Raw genomic sequence first — 20,911 nt, 5'->3', positions numbered from 1 at the left:
AAAGCCTACCCCCAACACACAAGGTGCGTGGAAAACAACAAAGAACAATCTACGAGCTGTCAGGGTGATTTACGACCATAGGAGATGCAAATGAGCAAAAGACAAACCAGTGATTTATGGCCAACCGATGATTTATGGCTGATTATTTATGATGCCCATGCAGAATGATTTAGGACAACAAAGTGATGACAGATTTGTGACAGAATGATTTATGACATCCCGAGGATTTATGACCGTGATTTATGGCTGCTGATTTATGATGACCAGGCAGAATGATTTTAATTTTTTTTTTTTTAAATATACTTTATTAATGACCTTCACATCAAAGCCGATGCAATGAAAATTACAAATAAACAGTCTTTTTTTCCTTATAATGGATACAACATATATGTTTAGTGAGGCTGCCATAGTATCTCCTTATTATTGAACAGGAAATGAAGAATAAATGGTCTCAGTGGACAATGTAAATATCAAATCATTGCAGAGTCATGGCAGATGAATATACATCACAAAGTAGTAACATTTCCATTTATCATAAAAAGAAACAGGTTCAACCAAGTCCCCGCCCTCCCTAACCCACCCCCCCTGCTCCTGGTCGGTCGGTAGGTGTCTATTGTAATCTAATGGGGGATGCCCGCAGTGCCGTACTGGAGCATCCGTAGTGAGCATGGAGTACGATGTAAGAGTCTAAGTCCCGAAACCTACCATGAAAGAGTCACGCCTGGACTATGTGTTATGAGGTTGGGGTGCCCCTTGGGGGTAATAAGTCAAGTGATTCAAGCTCATGCAGCATGGCCTCCCATTCCAGTGAAATGGGTGGTTTACGGAGCCCCCTCTCTTCTTCCCTCCGAAGGGCTGCACAGTCGGCCTTTCCCCATTGAATCAGGTCATCCTGCCAGCTGGATACCGCTGGACATCTAGGGGATTTCCACCTCATGGTGAGAGCTCGTATCACTAAGATGAGGGCAAGGTCTACAAACCTCAGTCGGACCTTCGAGCGTCTACGGAGGCCCATGAGGCAGGTTAGGGCGTCATCCGGTACAGGGAGCTGTGTGACTTCGCTCCGGGATTGCCGTACTCCCTCCCAGTAGTCCCGGAGACACGGACAGGAACACAGCATGTGGAGAAAATCTGCCTCGTCCCCTTTACAGCGGGGGCAGCAATGTGAAGCGTCTGGGAACATGCGGTGTATCCGCTTGGGGTGAGATATGACCTATGAAGGATCATAGCCTGAATGAACTTTAATTTAGCATTACGGGAAACTCTTTTTGGGTGTTCTAACATACCCTGCCATGCTTTGTGATTTCCGTGGTAGACTCCTCTGCCCATTGTCTTCGAAGTGAAGTATGTGGTCGCGGCGTGCGCCCTTATACCCGTATATAGCCAGTGGACCAGTTGTACCCCATTACCCATGCAGGCAGAGTGATTTAGGACAACAAAATAATGGCCGATTGCGGCAGAATGATTGATGATACCCGATGATTTATGACCCATGATTTATGATGTCCAAATGACACCGAGTGATACCCAATTTGTGATAATGTACGATAATGATTTATGACCCCGGCCCCAAGAAGGTGCCATGGGGAGTTGTACGAATACGAAGTATGTAAGGAGTAATAAAACTGCGGCCAACAACCACCACAAAAATACAATGACTGTTGGCTGTGTGTAGTAAGGCAGATACACAAGTATGGTACGGTTCCGGGAATGGGCGCAGTGCGGCTGTTATTGCACAATTACACTTTCTGAATTAGGATGTGCCAAGAGATTGGCAGTGGGGTCTAAAGGAACTGCACCTTATGTGCTTAAATCAGCCTCAGGCACTAGGGGAGTAGGTGTAGTATTTGACCAAGGCTCCTTGGCCTCGCTCATGAGAGAATCATTGAATGATGGAAAACCATCCACAGTAAGCTTTCCTTTCAGAATCTGTTAACAGAGAAGCCTTATCCTCCTGCAAATACAAATCTATGCTGAAAGTCTCACCCGCGTTTTTAAAAACTCCAACAAAGCACACTTGCTGAAGCAGAACCTTCTGGATCAGGGTGGACCAACTAGTAGGCCTAAGATCTACCAGTAAAGACGTATTAAGAGTCCAAGGGAGTATGGAATCCCTCCTAAATGAATCTCATCTGAACCCAGAGTCAAAGAATTTGGAAGCTTTAATGCTGTAGCTAAATACTGTGTGCATCGTGGCAAACAAGGACTCCTTTGTAGCTTTAGAAATTTTATTTTTCTATATTTATAGCTTTAGGAAGTATTCTTCTCTACATACTGTGACTTTTTCATGAGCAAACCTCAAGATTTGCTCTCAGAGGTTTCATAAAATCGACAGACCAAAGCCAGAACAGAATCTTAAAAGTAGAGATCAAGACTAAAGAACACTTCTCTTTCAAAAAGCAACAGAACAGAAGGTGACAAAGCTGCGAGCTCCACTAGTAGTCAGTCAGTCAATTATCTTTATTCGATTATTAAAAATCATAAAAGAGCGAGCAAAAGTACATGTCACCATTTCATCAGATCACAAATTATTACAAACAATCATTATGGAAAAACAAAATTTTACAATAAAATATGCATAAATATTTTAAAAAGTTAAAAAGAAGGGTTTCTTAAATCACAAACTCATTTAAGTGAATGAGTAAAAAGAGAAATCCTTTTTCAGCGATAAAGTGCCTGTGCCTTATACGATGCTTGTTTAAACGTGCTCCTGCAACTAAAAAACTAGCAACTGAAAAAGCTATTTTTGTGTTAGGAAGAAGTTGCAAAAACAGCAGGGCTGGTTTTACCTGAATAAAGCCCTGATTACGTAAAATAGGGAACAAGTATCTTTTTCTAATCTCAATATAATGACCGCAAAACATAATAAAGTGCATTGTGTCCTGCGTAGAAAAATGATCGCAGTCACATGGTTCAGCATCATCAGGTCTAGCCCAGGTTCTGAAATCGCCCAGTATAAAATGAATTAAATCAAAGCGAAATCTTGTTAAGAGAAAACGGTGGTAAGGGTTTGTAACCAACAAAAGGTATGGTTCCATTCCTGGGGCAGAGGAAAGCATACAGTGTTTCCTTACCATGATTTTTTTCAGCTCTGTTTCCTCCCTCTCCTGAGTATATAAATTTAACAGAGTGTTTTTGACTGAATTTAAATCTTCATGGGTTATTCCATCCGGAGATGAGAAAAGCTTCGGACGACCTGCTAAAGTAAGCTGGGTTTTCACATGTCTTACCCATGGAATATTAAGGGCTCTATCCAGGGCTAAACAATCTTTTAAAATAATATGATTTAGAGTAAGCTCCTGGTTGAGCCAAGTTTTTAACCAGCCAATCACTGGGGCTAATTTTAGGGTATCAGATATGTAGCCCAAGCCTAACTCTGTATGCAATGAAAAAATCGGAGTTGATTGGGGAACAGAAAGCAGAGATCTCAAAAATTTATTTTCTACGTTCTGTATTTTGGCAGAGCTAGTATATCCCCAAATAGCAGAGCCATAGTGGGCGACTGACAAACATTTTGCTTTATAAACTTTGATGATGCTTTCCATGGGGCGGGTGCCCAGTTTTTTAGCAAAACCTAGCAGCCCTGCGGCCGCTCTAGCGACAGCGCTGCTTTTAACCAAAAGCTGGGGGCCCCATGTGCCCTTTTCATCGAAGGTCACGCCTAGGTATGGAAAAGAAGGGACTCTCTTAACCTCCTTCCCCGCGCAATAAAAAGTTAGCGACTTTCTTTTCCTACCTGCAGGTCCAGCAAACATTACATGTGATTTTTCTGTATTAATTTTCATGTCCAAAGATGACATGAAAACTCCAAAGGAAGTAAGAAGTTTGTTCAACGCAACTCCGGAGCGTGCTAAAAGAACAGCATCGTCCGCGTACAGGAGGACGGGTATCTTTGTCTCACCTGCACGCGGGATGTCAATATGGGATTTTGACATTACCGCCTCGAGGTCATTTATGTATAAAGTAAAGAGGAGGGGGGCGAGTATACACCCTTGCCTAACCCCCCTCTCTGACCTAAAATGACGAGTGCATCTTCCTTCCCTAGTGACTCTAACTGAGGTCATAAGATCCTTGTGTAGCTCAGCTAGGTATGCAACCAAAGGGGGGTCGAGTCCCACGGCCAAAAGGATCCCCCATAGCTTTGACCTGTTGACCAGGTCAAAAGCTGAGGAGAGGTCCATAAAGGCCATGTATAGTGAACCCCCCTTAGCGATTACATATTTGTTTAAAATTAATTCTAGGTTAAGGCACTGGTCTAAAGTTCCTCTATTGGCTCTAAAACCGTATTGTACATTAGATAAAATACCCTTACTTTCTAAAATCAAGGTCAATCTACCTAAGAGGACTCTCCCTAAGATTTTAACGCTCGAATCAATAAGAGAGATTGGCCTATAGCAGGCCGGGTCTGTCTTTGTCCTTTCTTGAAGATTGGCACAATGGTCGAATTTGCCCAGCTAGGGGGGAAAATAAATTCCCTTGTAGCATTAAAAATATTAGTTAAAAGTTCAGGAGCGCTCTTAAAGAAGTCTGCAGGAACCCCATCTGGCCCCGGTGCCTTTTTGGAGAGTGTGTCTTTAATTGCTTGTTTCACCTCTTCCTGAGTAAAAGGAGAGATGTGAGTTAGCGATTTTAGGAGAGGAGTTTCGCGTTCTGTAGTGGTGTGAGTATAGCTATAGAGGTTACTAAAATGTGTCACCCACTGTTCGTCTGGAATTATGCAATCAGCTCTCTGATTATCTAGTCCCACAAAATATGGGTGATTTATAACTGCCCAAAATTTAGCGCTATCTTTCTGTGTCTCGGGCAGTAATAAATCATTCCAGGCCTCGTCTTTTATTTCAGATTTCCTCTTGCTAATAGCTAGATTGTACTGTTTCCTCAGTAGCGCTATCAGCGCTCTGTCTCTAGGTTTAAGTTTTAGGGCCTTGAGAAGTGTTGAATGGGCCCTAGAACAGTTTGTGTCAAACCATTTAGGACCTTTTATTTTATTAGATTTTGCCTTTACAGTTAGATCTAAGTTGACTTGGTGGCAAATAACACTGAAGGCCTCGACCATAGTGACACTGGGGTTTGTATTATCTAGACAGATAGCAATTTCACCGGCGACTTTGGGCAGAGTTTCCTGTAGAAAAGTTATTGGGGTAACTTGTTCCCATTTGAGCCTCCGATTTTGATCTCTTAGCACAAGGTCTGTCGCACACAGTGTGTCAATCTTCCTAGTTCCCAAGACGCCTTGAGCTAAAACCTCTAAAATCACAGGGTTGTGATCACTAAAAACAGAAGTTTCTACCTTATAAGTAAATATTTCAGGTAGAAATCTTAAAGAAACAAAAATATAATCAATGATTGAGCCAGAATCGTTACCCACGTATGTCGGTAACCTCAGATCATTTGAACAGGTACATGATTCATAAAGATTGAGGGTAGCCAAGAGCAATTCCAAAGCCTCTCCGCTAGGTGTGTGTTCAAAATGTGGCGAGGAGGAATACAAAGAAAATTTCTCAGCTTCCCTCTGGCAGCCCGCCAGGCAGGGATGAATATTAAAATCTCCCATGAGGATCACCTCATACCCATGAGAACTGTTTTCAATATAAGTGGATAAGAGGTCCTCAAGGGATAACAAGTGCTCGTTAAAAAATTGACTGGTCGGGGAATTATAAAAATTAACAAGTAAAATGGGGTTACAATTTGGTGAAGTCAGTTCTACCGCTAAACAGTTTTTAGATTTAGACTTGATATGCCTAGGTTTACCTTTGATGTCAAGTGAAATATATACAGCCAAACCGCCCCTTGCTCTTCCTGCTTTACTTGGGTCTGCAGGTACAAAGAAATGAGCATAGCCATCTAAGGCCAAACAATCTAGCGTTACCCAAGTTTCCTGAAAAGCAAGAATATCATAGTTCCTGATTTTATCCAACCAGATCTTGTCTTTGAATTTGGATCTAAGCCCAGCGATGTTCCAGCTCATAATTTTGCAGGTCCTGGTACCTGCAAAGGACTGTGCTGACGAGCCAAAAGCAAGATGTGGTCCCTCTACGTCATTTTCGTGACTTGGCAAAAGTCAGTCATTATGATCCATAGAAGATAGTGGCATAAAGCGGTTAAACAATTCCAGAGGCTGGGTATCAGGATTAAGCATAAAAGGATGGTGGCGATGAACTGAAGCGTTATTCCTTGAAACTTGTCCCCATCTGGGTTGCGAGACCCAATTAGTGTTCCACCCTGGGGCAGGAGTCCTTGGGATAGATACATTCTGCTGTTCCCCATAAAAGAATTTCAAAGTAAGGGGAACCACAGTACCTTGTCTTCGTTGGGGAGGAAGGATATTTGCGAGAATGTTAGGAAGAACGTGTTGGTTTGAAAAGCTCACAGCCACACAGTCACCTTTGAATTTTTTTGGCCGATTTCCCAACCAGGGAACCCTAGTTGCTGATCTGATTGCGTTTGCAAGATGATGCTGTCCCCCGGGAGCTAACCGCATATTACTAGTTAGCCAATGTAGGGCTTTGCTACACAGTGAATTTGAACTTTCCGCCAAGCCTCTTTCCAGCGGAGGGACATTTGCGAGCACTAAAACCACAGGTGTGGCTTCAATGATGAATTGCAGGGGATCCGTAGTAAAAGTTTGGGCTTGTGCTTGTGTTTGCGCTGGGGGATTTTTAGCCGGGGGGGGGGGGTTGGGTTTATTGGGGGACATGATAGTATAGGGCCATCACTGATAGCAGACAGGGTTGGTGGCAATAAGTTCTCCCCAAGTAATTCACTTCCTTCTCCAGCCCCCAAAGCACTTCCGGCGACAACTCCCCTAGAATTATTGCCCAGACTGGTAACTAACGTAGTTATATTTTCAATGCCACTTGCAACTATATTTTGAGAAGCACCCAGCTTCTTAACCTCAGCTTGCAGTTTGTCAATCTTAGATAAGAGAGGTTTAACAATGATGCTGATTTTAGTCTCGATAAGATCTGCAATTTTATCAAGAAGAGCTTCTTCAATAAGACAAGTAGGATGATCCTCAGCGTGAGTCACTTGTATGCGTTTTGGGGTGATAGCCTTCTTCCGCTTTGTCCCTGATCGTAAACCACCCCGCTTAGGGAGAACCTTTGTACAATGTTGCTTGTGTCTGACTACATGACCTAGAGGAGATTGGTCAAGAGCAGAGGCCTGAGTCTGTGTATCTTGATCAAAGTCATTTTCACTGTAGTTATCTGCATTGCCCTCGGCGGGTAAACCCTCAAAGGCCGGGATTACCTTATCCGGAGAACCAGATATAATTTGGGGCGAGATATCAACATACGTGGTGGCGCTATAAGCATTTTGCGTAATGGTTTCATCTGTCAGAGTAGTATCTAATATGGGTGGAGACAGACAAAGCAAATCAGGAGATTGGCTCAACCCCAAGGACTCCCTCCTTTGCATATTAATTTTCTGTACAGTCTGAACAAGATAATTATTAATCTTGTTTTGTTGGGCTTCACCAAGTTTTTTAGGCATAGCTTGTTATAATTATAACGTATATTTCAGACAAACATAAATACAACTATAATTAAGTCTTGTATAGGCTCGCCTTACTTGAGAAATAATGATAGAGATGGCTCGTGTAGCGTTTCTGGCCCAGCCCCTGCCTCCTCCTGCCGATGAGGGCCGTAGAGGGCCCGCCCTTTGCCCGGGCTTAGCCCGGCGCCGCCCACGCGCGTCCCGCGACGCGGAATGGGTCGCTGGCTTTTGTGCGCCTCCGGGCGCGTAGGTGACGTCAGGGCGCGCTGTGGAGTCTGGGGTCTGTAGTCTCCCCCCGCTCTCGGCCGTAGATGTAGAAGCGGCGGGGGGGGGGGGAGAAGGCAAGAGGACACCCAGAAGCGATGGCAGCAACGAAATAGGACCCCCGGCAGCACAGGGCGACAAGGGAAGTCACACAGCAGGTAGGCGGCGTCTGGATCACTGTTTCCCACTAGTACCAAAGCACCTGGTATCAACAAAATCATCAACGGTCGCTCAGAAGGAGGAGCTTTGAAAATGTTCATCATAGCCTCCTTAAAAGCCTCCATTTGGGATACTGACACAACAGGTAAAGGAAGTTAACCTGCTGGATAGATTACAGAGCAGGTATCAACACTAAAGAGGATGTAGATAAATGATGCTTCTCTCCTCTTCTTTTTGGCATGATGATAATGGTGGTCCTTTTTGGGTCTCTAAGGCCTCCTCTCTTCATATGGACACTTCCGAGTGAGCCCCCGTCCTAAGGCGAGGGATAGCACAACACCTAAACCACAGACTGGATGGAGACTTTGCCCCATGCTTTAAAGACTATCTAAAACCTTCGGAGAAGCCATATGAAGTTTGGTCTGAATCAGTCAAGGCCTTGAGGTGAATGCACTGACAAAATTGACATGATGCAGTCTCACAGTCTTTGTCCAAGCACCAAAGACAAAAGGCAAAGATTACGAACGGTTTTGCACAGGAAGGGGTTAAGGTAAGGAATGTACTGGAGTTTATACACATTAGATGACAGGGTGTGGGATTTAGTTCTTTGCTGCGACAGTATAATTCCATAGCGAAAGATTGATTGGGAGGTTTTGAATTTCAGAGTTTCCAGTGACTCTGTTCTTATTATGGCCCAGCCGTCTGTCAGAGAATCTAAGTTGGCCACAGGAGGTGGGTTTTTCAGGTGGAGAACTCTATAAATCAAGAGATTTAAAAGGTGTTCCTAGCCAATTTAAACCTTTCTCATTTGCGGAGAAGTGGTCAAATTTCCTCCGAGAGTAGTCTGGGTGTTAAGTGGAAAAGAGCTTTTAGGCTGGTTAGAGAGGACAGAGGGATATCTGCCAGCACTAGCTTGCTAAAATCCGCAAGGAATATAATCGGGGTAGGAGCTCTTCAATTAATTTGTTGATGGGTGAAAACTATGACAGAACATTGTCCAAAGTAAAACCCCGCTACTTTTCTGTGGTTGTTTGGGCCGGGAAGAAACCTTCCAACATGACTTCAATTAGAATTGCCAGGTCACATTGGTTTTTAAGGTTGGGTGAGATTAAAAGTAACTCTTTTCTGAGGCTTCAACATCAAGAAGTTAACCAACATGCACTACTGTAGTTTCAAGATCAGCGTGGTTCAAGGAGAAGGTTAAACAAGGTTAGAGCTAAAATAGAGTCTTTGCCTTATGCCACACACCATTAATGAACTGCATGAGATGTGCTACCAATCATCACTCATTGATAACAATGAGAAACGATGGAAAAGAATGATTAAGGTCTTCGGGACAGATTTTGAGTATACAGACAGGGTATTCTGTGCACCTCAATTAGAGATAGGCAGGCCGTAAGCTTACTTCTGATGGAGATTGGGCACTTCGAGTAAAGCCATCCTATTGCCCAGTATATTTTGTGGACTGATATTTTCCCTCCTGTTTCACTGCTAGGAAAAGCCTGGTGATGAGGGACAAAAAAAAAAAAAAAAAAAAAAAAAGACCCCCCCCCAAACTCTTGTAGAAAATTTCAAAGTGGTGGGGTCATTTCTTTTTTATTTTTCAGAAAGAAACTCTAGCATTGGAAGTTTGTTTCCGAAAGGAAGAAAATAATTTGACAGCGGTTCTTTTCAGGCTACGTAGATGCCTGCTGAGCCAGTGGTCATCTCAAAATTCGACAAACTTAGTACAGTCAGGATGGCGGATTTTAATGTTATCTGCCATCCTAAAGACACAACTCCTTTCAAACACAAAATCAAGCCCTTTATTGAAAAAACAATTTCATATTCTGCTGTAGTTAAAAATGTGGTGCTCAACTGTGCTCATATATAATAGATCAAGAAATATGAGTGAGCATGAAACCCATATTAGAAAACAGCAAGGAGATGGTGGTTGTGCTATCGCTTGATATGAAAGTTTCTTTGCCAAGTCAAGGTAGACTGTCAACTCACAAACTGGCTGAGGTACATGTTCCCCCCCCCCTAGTAAAATAGTGATTCGGCCAGTTATTAGGCTTTTTGGATTAGACTCCTTTTGTGAATGATGCGCTGAAAAGCAAACACCAGATTGATTCAAAAGATGCACGTTCGTTTTGATATTTGCAGTAAGCAGGTTTTGATAATAACTTGAGGGTTTCAGTAGTTTTATAATGTTGGATAACTATTCTCTGGAAATTTGGGACTAGGTGCACCACAAAAACAGTTTGTGGAAAGAGTTGGTGGTTGTGCACTTGGTTGAGAATGCTTTTGTTCTATATAGCGTTGATTATTAAAGAAGAAAAGAATTTACTGAATTTGAGGTCAGTCAGATTGTGACGGTACAGAACTGAAAGAGAAGCAGGCATTTGCGTGAATATTTACATGAGAATGCAAGGGACTCAGAGAAGTAGCAATTTATTTTTGAATGGTGTTCGCTTTAGGAGTCGTGATTGCTATACTGTATTCCTTTTGCAGGGCTTTCAGTTGAGTGAGAATTTTGAGTTCCTAAATTACTTTTGGCAGTGACAACCGGTTCACTGAGGAGGTGGTTGGACTATGATGGCTCATTTTAGAAAGGGGCCTCCGATTTACAGAGGGTGACAGTGTGATGAATTAAATAGCGTTGCTGTAATTTCCATAAATAGTGTTAATCACAGCTGAAAGGTTTACATTGTCGAGTTTCCAGGTTTGCACCTGGAAATTAGAATGAAAAAATGCAAAGAATCGGATAGGTAACGATCTTGACCAGCAAACTTCAATTGGTGGTGAACACAATTGTCAAGGTCTGTGATATGAGAAGTCAAGAATTCGACCCTTATTGCGTGTTGAAAGTAAGGAGTTGTCAAGGACACAATATGGCGGAGACGTGGAGCTAGACTAGTCATTGTTAATCTGTCAGAAAGTTGATGTATGAAGTGTATTTGGGCAAGCTTAATGTGCCTGGCAAAACTGTAGTTGAAATTTGAATGGAAGACAAATGTGAAACTAGGTGGAACTCGAGAAGACCTGTTACGTTCCTCTTATGTCCCACTCGGGACACCGTTCTAGTTTGCCACCCATGTGTCCCTGCGCGGACACCATACCAGTGAGGTCATCAGCTGTCCAACTGTTCCTTGACAGTTGATCGCCGATCTAGCAAGTCGTCATTCGCTCCTCCCCTGTCGGAGCATGTGTTGGTAATGTTAATAAAGGAATCTTTCTACTCCATCAGAGCGTGAATCTTCTTAACAACTTGGCGACGAGTGCCAACACGGAACCCACGTTCGTCGGATAAAGAAAAAAAAAACTTTCCTGACAAGAGGCTTGCAGTTTCATGGATCGGACTTTCTAATCTAAAACTAATTGAATTTCGACAGGATTTCACCCAGTACAGAGTGTGATTGAAGAACTTTACATCTCTATGAACTTTGTTCACATCTTGGTCGTGTTCAGTAGAGAGAAAATAAACTACTACAAGGAACATTCAGCTTCATCTGAGGTGAATATTTGCCAATGTGACGCTTTCACGTTAAGAAAATATTTTGGCAATATTATAACTGTCTGATCTACTAATCGTGCAGTAGCTGAGTGATTGTGAGGAGAACCTTCGTTTCATTGACTGCATTCAACGGTTCACTCAACCGCTGCAACTGTCATCCGTCAACTGTCATTCGTCAACAGACTTGCATCTCAGCTGCTACATACGTCATCACGCTCCCACGTGATACGTGCCGCCATATTGGAAAACCCTCCTTCCTGCATTACGCTGTCTAGTGTTCCTTGATGACGATCGCCCTGCCTACGACGCACTACGCTACGATCCTGGAATCTCTAGTCAATTTCAACGCGCGCACCGAATTTAGCAACGAAACCTTCACCGGTGCAGCGCGCGTTCGAGGAAGATTTACACGGTGTAACCAGGACATTCCATTTGAACATCACAAGTAGTAGGTGTTTCCCAAAATTCCTCAAATTGACTATATCTACTGGCATGTTGTGTACAATATAAATCCCTTTTGCTCTTTATTGTTTGGCAGATACTGTGATTCCCTTCACATTTAAGCATTTCACATCTCCTACTTTAAGGATCACACTCACCAACTTACTTCACGTGTACTTGCCTTACACTTCTGCTGTCATACTCTGACTGACTAGTTTTACATAATTCAGTGTCATGGCATCTGGATACGTGTGGAATCTCGCACCTCCCGAGACATTTTTAAGAGCAGGGGATGAGCCAGTTCTCAGATGGGAAGAGTGGAGAGATTATTTTTTAAACTACATTTCCACACTGGAAGAAGATGACGAAGTTAAACCTGAAAGGAAGTATAAGCTACTCATGCATTCATTGGGGGCCGGCGGCATAAAAGTGTATAATGCTATAAACAAAAAAATTAGGGCTGAAAATGAAGGTGACGTTTTCAGTAATGCCATTGACGACCTCAATACGTACTATAAACCCAGAGTATGCGTCGGAGTAGACCGCTACAAATTTTTCCACAGAAAACAAGGTGACAACGAATCTATTGACGACTACGTGTCTGCATTGAAAAACCTAGCATTAAATTGTCGCTTTGGAGACTTGCATGATGAACTTATACGTGATCAGATAGTAATGCAAGGATCTAATTCCAACATACAAGATAATCTGTGGGCTAAAGGAGAGTATCCTTTACAGAACATAATTGATATTGCCAGAAAGGCAGAACTTACAGGGCGTTGCGCCAAGGCAGTTCTGGCGGAAACGAAAGAGAAAAATAAAGGTGATGTCGTGGGGAAAGTGGTTGAGAAAAAGAACTATAACAAAACCAACGTAAATCAAAAAAACTATAGAAAAGTGTACAAGAAAAATGAAACCAGAACCGAAATTCATTGTTATCGATGTTTGAGTCCCTCTCACTTGGCAAATGATCCTAAATGTCCAGCCAAAGAAATTAAATGCACGCATTGTGGGGTTAAAGGTCATTATGTAAAGGCTTGCAACAAAAGAAAACCGCAAAAAATTAAAATGATGGAGTACAGTGGGAACTCAAGCGAAAATGAAGATGACTATGATGACGTTAACATGTACGTACTAAATATTGATGAGGAAAGGGGCGAAAACGTAAATGTAATAAACACAACAGAAAAGATAACCAGAACAAGAAAACCAATTTGTCACATGACGATTGGAGGAATAAATATTGACATTGTGGCAGATTCTGGGTCACCGTACACCATAGTCAACAAACAAGTATGGAAGGATAAGTTTGAATCTAAACTGGGTAATGACCTAGAGAAACCAGATATAAAAATAAGGTCATTTACTGGAGAGCCAATTGAGGTATGTGGTTACAAGAGACTCAATTTCCAATACAAAAGTCGCGACTCTGACAGTAAACTATATGTTTCTGAAGTTGGTCCATCTGTATTGGGGTGGATGGATCAGGGAAGTTTGGGAATCATCCTTGATCCAAGCAGAGAGGATCCCATTCTAAGTCTTTTTGATGACGAGAACTACGCAGACTCCTTGCTCAAAAAATACCCGAAAGTATTTAGTGGGACTGTAGGAGAGCTTAAAGGATATCAACATAAAATACAACTCAAACCAATTAATTAACACACCCGTAATACATAAAGCAAGAAATATCCCATTTGCCATCAGAGAGGAGGTAGAATCTCAATTGAATCAACTTCTAAACGAAGGGATTATTGAAAGAATCGATGCCTCAGAATGGGTTGCACCATTGGTTATTGCCAAACGAGCCAACGGAAAATTGAGGCTCTGCGTCGATCTAAGAGACCTCAATCAGAACATTGTCGTAGAACAGTACCCACTTCCAAAAATAAACGAAATGTTAGCTGCAACCAAGGGTATAAAATGGTTTTCAACGGTGGACTTGAAGGCCGCATACCACCAAGTGCCTCTACATCGTGACAGCAGGTCATTGACAACTTTCATTACTCCACAGGGTTGTTTCAGGTTCACCCGAGTACCTTTTGGCTTGGCCTCAGCGGCAGCTATGTTTCAAAGACTTATGAAACATGTCTTCAAGGGAGTAACAGGTATTTTACTATTTCAGGATGATATCCTGATTATGGGGAAGACCAAGGAAGAACACGATATAAGAGTTGAGCAAGTTCTCGAAATCTTGGAAAGTAAAGGTCTTACCGCAGAACATGCCAAGTGCAAATTTGCAAGTAAATCTGTAAATTACCTGGGCCATAAGATAACTGGTGAAGGTATTAGCCCAAAAATGGAATTGTTACAAGCAATTAAGGATTCCCCTGTTCCATCCAACAAGGATGAAGTAAGATCGTTCTTAGGACTGGTGGAGTTTTACTCCAAATTTATCAAAAATTTTGCATTGAAAACTTATGATCTTAGACAACAGCTCAAAACTAAGAACAAATTCGAATGGAACAGGGACTGTGAAACTGCATTTCAAAACCTAAAGAACGACATGTGCACGGCGTTACCATTGCAAGGATATGATTCAACCTTGCAAAACTATTTAACAACTGATGCCAGTAACAAGGGTATTGGTGCAGTCCTAACCCAAAAAGACTCCAGGGGCAATGAGAACACTGTGGCTTTCGCCTCGCGATCACTAACTCCAGCGGAGGAAAAGTATTCCGTGATTGAACGCGAAGCACTTGCGTGTGTATGGGCACTGGAGCATTTCAGGCACTACATTTGGGGAAGGATGGTCCACCTGTGCACAGACCACAAACCACTAGTCAAAGTGCTGACAACCAAAGGATTATACACTGCATCCTCAAGGTTGGCGAGGATGTCTGTACGCTTATTTCACTTTGTGTACAAGGTACATTACATACCAGGGGTGAAGAATGTCGTGGCCGACTATCTCAGCAGAATGCCTTTGAAGAATAGGGAGCAGACTGATGAGGTAAATGAAGAAATGTGCATTGCTAACATTTTTGATGAAGACAGTCGGATTGGAAAAGATGAATGGTTCGCTGAACAGAAGAAAGATGACACCATCGTTCAAGTGATGGAAAAAATTAATGGGGGGTGGCCAGCAAAGAATAGGCTACCAGAAAAACTAAAACATTTTTGGGAAGTCAAGAATGAATTGTGCCAGGAGGATGGATTTTTGATCAGAAGTGGAAGATTCATACCACCTGAGTCGTTACGCACCGAAATTCTTAAAATATGCCATGAAGGGCATCTAGGTATTGCTAAGACGAAAAGCAGGGTAAAAAACATGTACTGGTGGCCTGGTGTGAGCAGAGACGTTGAAAGAGCTATCAGAGAATGCAAATTGTGCATGGACGCAGACAAATCTCAAGTCACATTCAGACCACCATTACAACCCATTGCCTCACCCACCATGCCGTGGGAAAGAATAGGGATTGATGTGATGGGCCCCATTACTGAAGCGCAGGAACAATGGTATGTGATAGTAATTAAAGATCACTTCAGTAAATGGCCAGAAGTAAAGATAACCAGCAAGCCAGACGCACACAACCTTGTGAAATTTATGGATGAGACATTTTCAAGGGAAGGTCTACCCAAGCAAATAATTAGTGACAATGGGGCACAATTCATGTCTCACATTTTTCAAAATTATATACAAAAACACAATATTAAACATAAAACCACATCTGTGTATCACCCCGCTGCCAATGGTGCAGTCGAAAGATTTAATAGAGTGTTGAAGGGCACTATCAAATTGGCTGCGAACAAGAATCTCGACTGGAAACAAGAAGTGTTAAAAACTGTGTGGGCTTACCGCATTACACCAAGTGACACCACGGGTCATAGCCCATTTGAACTTATGCGCGGTAGAACTCCACTATCAAAAGACAATGTGGGGTGGATAAATGCAGCCAAAAGAGTGGAGTGGTCAGCCAGTGCAATCGAGAGAGACTTATGCAAGCCCAGCACAAAACAAAAGATTACTATGACAAAAAACACGGCTGCAAAAATGTAGAAATCAAAGTGGGAGATCTTGTCAAGGTGAGGAGGAGTGGTCACGTGGGGAAAACACAGAATAGATATACCCCTCCTTTGACTGTAAGGTACGTTTATGGTAACTCAGCACGTTTGAGCGACGGAAGAGTGTGGCATTTCTCAGCACTGTCGGCACACAAGTATCCAGCAAACACTGAATCAGAATCCAAGAAGGATCCCGGTCCAGAAATCTACATGGATAATCAATGTACAGCTGCCAAAGACAACAAGACAACCATAGACTTTTCGGACTACGAGTCTGACTATGAGTTCCCTACAACACCCAAGACTGTGGGAAGAAGCAACACAAGAACCACCATGGAACCATCAATAACAATAAACGAAAATCAGGCTGTTAAGGGAAACCGGCGCAAGTTGCCACCTACACCGCTTGAAGGGAATTCACCACAAGTCCGCAGAACACGTGCAGGGAGGTTGTTGGGAGCACTGGTTAAGCTCAAAGACTTTGTTTGTGAGTGAACCTCACCTTGTCAGAGACCTGTTAACCTTTCCATAGTTTTCAGACTTTAACATTGATTGCAAAGGGGGAAGATGTGTTACGTTCCTCTTATGTCCCACTCGGGACACCGTTCTAGTTTGCCACCCATGTGTCCCTGCGCGGACACCATACCAGTGAGGTCATCAGCTGTCCAACTGTTCCTTGACAGTTGACAGCTGATCGCCGATCTAGCAAGTCGTCATTCGCTCCTCCCCTGTCGGAGCATGTGTTGGTAATGTTAATAAAGGAATCTTTCTACTCCATCCAAGCGTGAATCTTCTTAACAAGACCACATTAAGAAAGTGGCAAAAGGCACAATGGAAAAACGTTTGCATGTTTTAGTTAACGCTCGAAAATTACGGCAATATTGCCCGTTCTTTTAGGTAGCTGCCTACATTTAAGATGGAATGCCCTTTGGAGAAGCAAGATTCCGAGTTGCATAATAGGTTGAGATTACGTGTGCAAGAAGACTGTCAATGTTAGTTTGAATGGGATTGGAAGACTGTACGTCAAGCATGCATATGAAATGTAATCATGGTAATAAATGAGTATCAGCAGAGTTAAACAGAGTTTCTAATGGGTAAATTGTTTCAGGCAAAGGGGATCACCGAGCGATCACTTAATCGGATCCATGTGGGCGCAGCTCATCAAATCCGAAATTGTCGCGGAACTTGTTGGACATGAGAGTGCGATTAGCAGAACTACAACTCCCAAGACACACGGGGGGAAAAAAACACTCTGATGAGCACTGGCGAATGGAATGAGAAACGCGAGAAAAAGCCCTGCTTCCGTAAAGTCATGTTCCGTCCTACGCTCACATTACCCTTGGGCGCTCCTGGTGGTGAAGGGCTGTTTCCCCAAAGATCTCACCTCACTAGCCCTTAGCTGTCGGTGTCAGCCCTGGTGGGGTTTCAAGCTCGCTCACCCGTCAGTCTCTCTTCTTCCTCCGGGGTATGAGCGCGCAGCATGAACGTCAAAAAATGCCGATATCTCTTTAGCAGTGCCACAGCCCAACTTCTCAGGAAGCACAAATTCTATCCCGCGCTACCAAAATTGAAAATGCCGTCGCCCGACGTATGCGTCATCTGACCTCTGACGCGCCTACGTGAGGTCAAGCCGTGTACTCCTATTCTTTTATTGTGAGCGGAAACAAACTCTTCAAATAATCTTCCTTCTGTTTTGTCTCTAACTCTGATAGTCCCTTTACATTGTTTTGTATCGGTTGCTGTCATGTGTATTTTCTTGACGGGTCGGTATTATAAAAGGGAGGGAGGGGGGAGCTTTAAATGCGCTCAAGGTTTTGCCTACACATAATCTTCTTGCTGTTTCTTTACAAACACCTCTTGTAGACACTATGATGACGACCTCTTAGGGACCAGTTTGCAGGACACATTGCATGTGTGGAGACATTGGAAGATCTTTGTTGGGCTGCTGGGGAGTAGGAGTATCACATTTTTGGGTGTTTTATTTTAAACCCCCTATTTTAAGTCAGGACATGTTAAAGATATTGAGCTTATTGAATGTGTTTACTAATCATACTGTGTTTTAAGTTCTAGTCCTTTTATCACCTCATTGAGTAACCCTTCACTGCTTGCTATTGTAACCTTTGAGAGACAAATTTAGATAAACTTTGAAATTCCAGTGGTATATATTGGAATCTGCTACACATACTGGCTAGAAACTTGCTACCAACACAGATCCTGGTCCCAGTGAGTACATTTTAGCATGGTACTGAGATACGAGATATCTAATCTCAGCTTTATTTAGTGTGTGATGTATATGTAGTTTCTTGTTGCAGCTGTGACAAAGTGATGTTCCACTATGACATGCAACATTTTTATGTTAGAACATTTAGTGAGACATTAAGCAGAGTGGTTGGGATCTGAATGTGTCTTCTGGGCTCTATGTATTTCTAATTTATGTATTGTTTATTTCGCCAATAAATCTTTTATTGAGTCAACCTTTCTTGCTTGCGTGTCACTGTCACTTCATTTTTTGCCACAACAGACTTGTGGAGAATCTGTTAATACACATTGAGCCCACGAGAACTTTTAAAGGATATGTCTACAACTTTCAACCATCCAGATATAATCTGTAGAATACTTTGGATGGCTTTGTCCCAGTTCGGTAACATTTTAATAATTATTTTTGGGACAGTGCTTTCCAGTGCTGTGTTGGCAGTTGGACCCACCCTGGCTCGAGCCTTTATTCCCTGTGTTTATGGGCATGATAAGGCTGGGTTCCACTACGGAAATTTTAAAAAGGAACCCTAGCTCGATGTCTCTTTTTACCTGCTTTGAAGTGTAAAGGGGAGAAACAGTACATCACCACAATTAACTTTCCAGTGCTAACCAGGACTCAAAGACCACAGACTCCAACTTCAGTTTAGGGGGTTTATTACAATGCCAAAAACAACTGAATATACAAGCACCTCAAGACGAGATTGTTGAAATACATAGGAACTAATACAAAACCAAACCTACGGACTTATCTGCTCCAGTGGATCATGAAAAGAATGAACAACTCTAAAAATAGAACACAATCGAGGACTGCTCCAACATTTAAGTCCGACTTCATCTGTCTCTAAAAATGAAAAAACATTAGACTATCCCTACACTATCTCTAAGGTGACATCCCTACTTAGCATCTCCCATACAAAGTCAGTAAAAAGGTGTCAGCTTGTGAAGACTTCCTAAGAAGCACATTCACAATGAAAACCAGATGACTAAAGCTAAAGAGTTCGCTCTAAAATTCTCTTCCCAAATCAATCCTCGAACCCCTTATCCTAACTCATCCTGTCTCCTTCCTTCTTCTGCCTTTCCTCCCTCTGGGCACTTTCCCTAATACAAAATGCAAAAATGTTCACAGGCTCCCAATTATCGATTCGTTGCTTACATTGTTGCACATCTCCTCCATGCCTAACTCCTAAAACAAAAGGCGTTAGTTCTAACTAACAAAGGCAGCTTCTTCCACCTGCAACTGAAACGTGAGAACAAAACATCCTTGCATACACATGGAATTCGCTGACTACTTCTCAATCAATCAATAATCTTTATTCTCGATCATCTTGATCATCAAAGATACAAATATATGACAATTGTTTAAAAATAAAATTTTCCAATACACTAGACAAATTCATTTACAATTCAATTTTCAACAGAAAAGGCCCATGAGTGAAGCATTAAAGAGGACAAGAATTAATAAACCAGTATCTTAAGGATCATACAATACCCCCCACTTTCAGAATGCGGGACCGAACATGCCACATGGCCGTTAGATATTTTGCCACAGCGAAAACAGTCGGGGGTGACAGGTCAGTTTTAAGGATTCTGAATGCAGGGCGGTAATTCCTAAAGTCCATGTTCTTAAGGATAGGCAAGAGCCTCCTTGCTCTTCGATAGGCTTTGCAAAAAAGGACCACGTGCAAATCACTCTCCCGGGAATGTATACAGGCAGGGCACTGGTCTGTCGTAGAAGTACAGGACCAGGAACTAGTAAAAGCCCTCAAAGGTAGGGAGCCATACCTCCACTGTAAGTAAAGTTTTCTTGTCAACACAGGACCCATACCATCTAATACAATTTCCAAATGATAAGAATCTTTCAGTTGAATAAATGTATGGGTCAAAGATCCCGCACGTGTATTTGCTATGTCAGTGGTCAACTTTGATTGAAAATAAAGTTGTGTGAGTGCCTTTCGAGAGATCCTCCTACTGGAATTAGCAGGGTGAGTCCATAGTTCCGGGAGGCCTAAACCTTCACAAGTGTACCTTATATATTTTAGCCAGGGAATGTTATTGGCGTTTGGTAAGGCCAGGAACTCCTGGAGCTCGCATCTGTAGTCACCGAGGTCCTGGCTACTCCATATTCGTCGCCAGAAAGCTAGGGGCTTCAAACTTAAGACCTCAGCGATTGGCCTTAGACCTAGATCTAGTCTCAGGGGAAACATTGGGGTGCTAGAGGGGAGGGCCACTAGTTGCCTGAGAAATTTATTCTCTGTTGATGTTAGATTTTTTACAGGAACATGGCCCCAAAGCTCTGCCCCATAGACAACTGATCCTCGAGCCTGAGATTTATAAATCTGTATTATTGGGCCGAGTGGGCGATATATGGATTTGCCCATCATTCTTGAGATGCCCCCCACTTTCTGCGTTAGTTTCAGGTTTGCCTTATTCGTGTGTGTGCTCCATGTCATCTTCTCGTTCAGGGTTACCCCAAGGTATTCAAATGTGGAGACCCTCTCCAGTCGCACCATACCCAGGAGAGGGTTTGGGCGTGATGAGGGGGTAGGGTTTAGAATCATAAACTTTGTCTTAGAGGCGTTGATTTCTAAGCCCCTCTCAGTACAAAATTCCAAAAACCCATCCACTGTCCGTTGGATACCCATGGGGGATTTGGACAGCAGCAGGGTGTCATCCGCAAACATTATGGCGGGGACCCTGCTGCCATTCAATTTGGGGGCATCAATGTCTTTAAGCTTAGACAGATGAGCGACTACCCCGTTGACAAAGAGGCAGAATAGGGTGGGCGCAAGTACACAA

At 42.8% G+C, this 20,911-nt stretch overlaps 1 protein-coding gene across 6 annotated transcripts in view; it reads right to left on the bottom strand.

The window, feature by feature from the left end:
- Positions 1–17,426, bottom strand: part of LSM10 (LSM10, U7 small nuclear RNA associated) — a 34,710-nt gene extending 17,284 nt beyond the window's left edge. For 2 of the 6 annotated variants that reach the window (XM_085647927.1, XM_085647929.1), the window contains exon 1: positions 17,244–17,381. The gene's annotated coding sequence lies outside the window, so the exon portion shown is untranslated. Of the gene's footprint in view, positions 1–17,243 lie in introns of all 6 variants that reach the window. The other 4 variants (XM_085647930.1, XM_085647928.1, XM_085647932.1 and 1 more) reach the window with 4 other exon arrangements.
- Positions 17,427–20,911: the final 3,485 nt, after the last annotated feature.

Source organism: Triturus cristatus, chromosome 3_2 (genome assembly GCF_964204655.1).
Source record: "Triturus cristatus chromosome 3_2, aTriCri1.1, whole genome shotgun sequence".
Taxonomy (NCBI): Eukaryota; Metazoa; Chordata; class Amphibia; order Caudata; family Salamandridae; genus Triturus; species Triturus cristatus.
Note: the sequence above shows the minus strand (reverse complement) of the source record. Positions and strands in the feature narration are given on the sequence as shown.